Source organism: Phalaenopsis equestris, unplaced genomic scaffold (genome assembly GCF_001263595.1).
Source record: "Phalaenopsis equestris unplaced genomic scaffold, ASM126359v1 Scaffold000202, whole genome shotgun sequence".
Taxonomy (NCBI): Eukaryota; Viridiplantae; Streptophyta; class Magnoliopsida; order Asparagales; family Orchidaceae; genus Phalaenopsis; species Phalaenopsis equestris.
The window spans coordinates 3,500,223-3,506,740 of NW_018164644.1; the positions used below are offsets into that span (position 1 = coordinate 3,500,223).

General features: G+C 33.2%; 1 pseudogene; it reads right to left on the reverse strand.

Moving 5' to 3' along the window:
- Positions 1 to 5,505: 5,505 nt before the first annotated feature.
- On the reverse strand, positions 5,506 to 6,518 carry LOC110022816 (annotated as a pseudogene).

Genomic DNA, 6,518 nt, shown 5'->3' on the forward strand with positions numbered 1-6,518 from the left:
TTTTTTTAGCTTTTTTTTTTAAGTGTTAAAATTCATCTATTTGCATGGTCAATTTCAAAGCTCGAGTTTTTTTACTGCATTGAAATTGTGGTTTTCATCATTTTTCGTATTTTATTGTAATAACGGTAATATATTTGAAATTCTAATAAATTTAATATGCCCTGATAAATGAAAAATATATTGTATCAGGATTCCGCATGTAGAGTTATGTGCGAAGTTCAATGAAATAATGTCACCTGGAGGTGATACCAAAAAAAAAAATTGGTCTGGTTAAATGGGAATATCCCTCCTGTATTATTCTGTGTTATTCATGTGATATTATATATTATTCAGGTGTTATTGTGTTCTGGGAATATTTTCAGTGTTATAATAACACAATAATGTATCAATAATGTTTTAATAACACTTGAATAATATATAATAACACCTGAAAATCATATTCATTTGTCTTACCGTGTAGATTTTTTTTTTTCTAACACCGTCACGCGTAATTTCATTGAACTCTGCATGTAACTCTACGTATGGAGTCTTGATGCAATATTTTCTCCTTAGAAACCTGAGTCAAAAAGGCTTGTTTGGGATTGGAACGAAGTGGGGTTTAATATTTTATTTATATGAAAAATATATTATGTACTTTAATTTTTATTTTTTTAATATTTTTAAGTTTATAGCAATTATCGATATCTGAGTTAGAAAATGCAGGCATAGGCTTTTGTGTAAAATATTACGTCCTTCCTTCCAGAATATGAATGTCGATGATGAGTATATTTCAAAATATTAATCGTAATCGGTTGTTTGTGAACAATTCGTGTACGGTTCGTTGAGCAGTTCATGATTGATTCGTTCGTTAAATAAATGAGTTGAATGTGAATAAAAATATGTCCTTCCCTGTTTGGTTTTTTTTTTTTTTTTGGTCCGAAATAATTATATATAAAATTTATGAATAGTATTTTTAAAATTATTTATTAATAAATAAATTAATAATATTTAAAATTCTTCTCAACCCTTAACATTACTGCGTGATTAGAGTTGTCAAAATGACTCTTTGTTAGCGAACATCTCATATTCGGCTCTGTAACCAAACGAGCCGAACACACATTTTCTGTGTTTGAAATGCAAATGAAACAAATGTGAATAGTGGTATTTTTCAATGAGTTGAAGAAGAGCTCAATATGGTTTCGCTCGTGTTCAGTTCATTAACACCCCTAAAAGCTACCTTTTTATGGATGTAAATAATCACTCTGGGCTATTATTTTTTAAAAAATTTTACATCCGGACTCCATATGTTTGGACAATGGCTCGGATGCAGCAGAGGAGCGAAGGAATCAAATCTACTCCCTCCTCGCTGCTTCCGGGCCGTTGTCTCCGGATGTAAAATTTTCTCATTGTTTTGGGAGCTCGAATGCCGTGAGCTTTCTTGCGTTGCGCTTGTACTGTTCGACCTTTTTAATAGTTGCTAATATTAAATGCCAAAATTTACAAATAAAGCCCACGGTTCTTATGTATTTATAAATCGCAAACTTAAATTTTTATATTTAAATAGCATTTTGGTGCAGTGAACTCATGCAAGAAAAAATATATTTTATTTTTAAAAAAATGAAAATAGTGTTATTTCTTATTTAACACGAAAGTTTTGAATGTTATACGTGTAAATATGAAAGTTTACGCGTGAGAGACAAAAACACATAAGAATTGTGAGCTATGTATGTAAATACCCCTATTAAATTTTAATAATATTTAAAATAATAATAAGCAATTTTATACTTTACATCCTTAACATATAAACTCTTTTGCTCTGCTTGCTCCATTGCTCTCCATTCATTTAAACCCGTCAATCACAAGAAATTATGTGTATGCCGCTCTACTCCCATTATTTCCTTATCCTCCATTGCTCTATATTTAATTAAAAATCAGACAAACAAAAATAAAAAAAATTGAAATAAAATTCAACGCTCCATTAAATTAAATCGTCTCAATTTTCCTCGGCATTCCGTCTCTTAAATGATGCGAATGTGGATTTAGAATATCCGATTGTGAGGTGGATTTATTACGTCGTTGCTCGTGCGCTCCTCTGTCGCATTCTTACTTTCGTAAATCCAAATTTATATAATCCGATAAGTCTTATTTAACGTAAAGCTTAGTTGTAGTCAAACGCAGCCTGAAGCTGCCGAGACGCATCAAAAGTGTTGGAATTTCTTGAGAACAGACATATTATCAAAACTTGTTGATCATAGAACATGAGAGGAAAATGTGGATTCTATAATATAATATCGCCAAAGTACTTTAGTGGCTTTGCAATCTCTCATGCCAAAGCAGTTGTAACTAGGTTCAGACAGCCCTTCTTGAACACACTTCACAGAGTCCCCAATATGTAATGAACATACAAGCACAGTGTGTGACAGGGAACAAATCAGAGAATGGTGGAATCGACGGCTTGGATGTTCAACCACAAGGCTGGAGATAGACCGTCGACGGCGAGATACGCAGGGCGGAGATGGTGTCATCAACGACTGTGTGTGGAAAAACTGTTAAGCTTGAATGCATCCAAACTTCATGTACAATAATGTTGTATACTATTGTACACATTGTGTACAATATTATATAATAATATTGTATATAGAGTTTGGACATAGCCGGATGTCATACGTAATACTCTCTCGTGTGTGTTGGTTGATGGTGATAATGAGAGTGATACTTTGAAAGGACAAAATGTTTTGATGTTAAAAAAATGTTTTAGGTGACACGAGCATGTAAGAACCCCAAATAAATAATGTGGATATCAATCATGACATTCTTATGAAACATTTTTTCTGCGACAATGATTTGTGAAATTCATCAATTATACTAATTTTCACTGAAACATTCTACATATTTTCATGATCTACATCAAATAAGGCCCATATTATATCCATTCTAATAATGATTGGGCTGCAGTATTTTCTTGAATATGAACTTGGGCTATTGAATTATTGAATTTTGTATGAGATGGAATGTGAAAGAAATATATGTTGCAATCATTTAAAAGTGAATTCACCATGCTGTGCTGGCTAAGAAAATAAAGAATGAATTCAAAATCTTGATTAGAAATTTAATTCAATTTATGAAGAAAAATTCATATTGCACCTTATATATTGAATATTTGACAAAAATTACAGAAATTTTAGCTTATTATAACCCATAAAATAAACAATAATTCAATACTTTTGGTTGTTGGGTAGTGGTTGGCTCAAGAATAGTTACATTAAGTCCTCAAATTTGTTAATCAGCTCCATCAAAATGTTCAAATGATTAAATAAAGCCGTAATAATATTTATGTATTTATCATATTGTTAGGGCAAAAATTTGATAATACGAGCTTCCATCCTAGCATTTTTCAAAATTGTAAAGATAAGCTCTTCTTTTGGCTTTGATGGTAGTTAGCATCCACAGAGTTATTGCCTTCCATCATGACTTTAATACCTTCTAGAGCTTTGTTTTATGTATCTTCATGATCTTTCAAATGTTATGTTTTTGAAGATAGGCCATCATTATTATTATTATTATTATTATTATTATTATTATTTTGGTAAATTTACATATGAAGTTCACAATTCCTATGTATTTATATATCTTACACCTATATATGAACACCTATACATACATATTCATATACATAGCACTTTGGTAAGTTGGTTCTTTAAACTTATGCATGAAAATGTACATTCCACTTTTATAGAGTAATAATAGTGCTATATTTGACGTGATATTAAAGGTTTGAGTTCTATATGTGTAAATATGAAAGTTTAGGTGTGAGATATCTAAATACACAAGCATTGTGTGCTATATTGTAAATGTCCTCTTTTCTTACTAAGTTTCATGGGCTCGAAGCTTTTTGGGCCGTCAACTTAAAAGTTACAAAAAAAAAAAAAAAAAAACACCAAAGTTAACATTGAAAGGCTAATTTTTCTTCAAGATGTGAGACTAAAAAATAGTGAGTGTTGCATATGAAATGGGTTTCAAAAATGAAAAATTGTCCTGTGGTTTGTATATATATATATTTATATTATAAAACATTATTATTCTTATAAATTATTCTAAACAATACTATTTGTATAAATTATGTTGCAACTATAAATTATTTTTAATATTTATATTTCTCTATTATATTTATTTTTTTTAATTTTTCAATTATATTTAACGTATATAAATATAGATTTATCTATTTATATTACATATATAGTCATATTTTGAAGTGCTTTACATCAAATTTTAAATTTTAAATTATTGAAATTTTACTTGTGCTGAAATTTTATTTTTCTTTGTTAAATATTTATCACGTATTTTATAGTTATATCAATTTTATTTAATTGAACTTTTATATCATAATTCTTCCACTCTTTCAATGATGCGCCCTTTCTCAATCCATTTTAGTATCTGAATTGCTTGAATGGTATTTATGAACGCTTATCGTTGAGTATCAAAACGGCTCGTTGTTCTTGAACTGCTTGCGTTCAGCCGGTTAAAAAGTTCGTGTTTAGTTTGTTCGCTAAGTTAACGAGCTAAACACGAACAAAAAAATTGTTTATTCATGTTCGGCTCGTTTTGGCTCGAAATACTACTCATCAATTATATTTATATATATATTGATGAATATTATTTTTAAAAAATTTAATTGACTGCAAGACTACAGAAATTTATAATAAATTAAAAGTATTAATTTAAAAAATAGAATAAAAAATATTAAATTAGATTCAAATGATGTTTTAGTATAAATAATATTTTTTAAATCTTGTCACAATCCTTAACATATTATGGTGATGTGATTAGGGTTGTCAAACGAGCCGAACACGAACACACTTTATGAGCTCGAAATATAAACGATCCGAACACAATTGAGCCTCAGCTAGCTCATGTTCAACTCGTTTTTATCGGAGATTAAAATACAATTTTTTTTTCTAAATTTAAAATTTTCTTTTTTTGTGATGCAAATGGACTAAAATTTTGAAAAATAACATTAATATTATTATTTTATTACAGTAATAAAGAAAAAACTATGAATACCAAACAATGCAATGCAAAGCAATAGCGTTTGGAGGCTTACAGTCATATAATTTTTATCAACTTCCCTGTAAATTGAATGTTAAGTATCGTGTATAAATATTAATTTAAAAATTTATGCAACATATATATAAATCCACACAATAAATTTAATATCATAGAATAAATATCTCAAAAAAATACAATATTATACATGTAAATACACCAAAAAAAAGGATCTTCTTACATATCATCCAAAGCAAAAATACATAAACTTTTTGTTTAAAAAAAAAAAAAAAAAAAAAAAAAAACACAAATATAACCTCTCAAATACCTTTGAACATTCTACTATTTCTTCAAGGACACAAAAACTTACGGTCCAAATCACGCACATAGTTTACATCTATTTTAAATTAACAAAATGATTAGAATACTTAAATTAGTCTTTTTTTTTTTTTTGGTAAATTATTTTCATTTTTCAGTGTTCCACTTTATCTTACCGGCGCCCCAATTCCTTCAAAAATTCAAATCACCAAAAGCTGCGGGAAACCGAACGACGGGTGGGGGGATAGCGGCGAGAGAGAAATTAAAGAGCCCCTTAACGTCCGTCCCCTCCCACACCGCCGACCATATCGACGGCGTCAGGGGTCCTTCCGACGGAATATTCCTTATCAATTCCTCCCCCCTCTTCCTCTTCACCTCCCTTCCCTCCACCCTCTCATCCCTCCCCCTCTTCTCAAACGCCATCGCGGGCCGAATCCAATCGGCCGAGCTTCCGACCTCATTGGGAAAATTTAGAATCGCTTTGCTTCCCCGCATCTGGAACGCGGCCCGATCATAAGCCCGTGCGGCCTCCACCGCAGTATCGAAAGTTCCGAGCCAAACCCTGGATCCCCTGCGTTTGGGATCGCGGATCTCGGCAGCGAACTTCCCCCATGGCCGCTGCCGCACGCCGCGATACCGATGGAAATCAAACATCTCCGGCGGCCGTAGATCGCCGTCGGAACCTTCGATCCACTCCACCTTTGGCGCGGCAGTGTGAGGAATGTTGAGCGTGAGTCCGATTTCCGACCGATCGCCACCGAATCGGATCATTGTCTGCGCCGGTTCGCGAAATCTGAACCCGCCTACGCAAGGACCGGAGGAGGGGGCTGCGTCGGCGGGAGGTGGAGGGGGGACGGGAAGGGTAAAGCAGGTCTCGTTCTGTTCGATGTAGTCGGAAATAGTGAGATCGCAATAAGAGTAATCATTAGCGGCGGGCGGTGTGGTGGGAAGGCAGCTGAGGAGGTCTTCGAAGGAGGTTGCGGCGTCTTCGAAGAGGTGTTCGCTGATGAGGTCGATGGGAAAGCTTTGTTCAGTCGCCATGGCGAGTTCAGAGAACTGAGTGTGCGGAGCTCGAAGCTTGATGTGGAGGAAGGAGGAGTAGGTATTTATAGTCGGGGGTTGGGGAATGGGAAGGATGGGATACGGTGACCACCTTGCGGGTGGTTTTGCCAGATAAG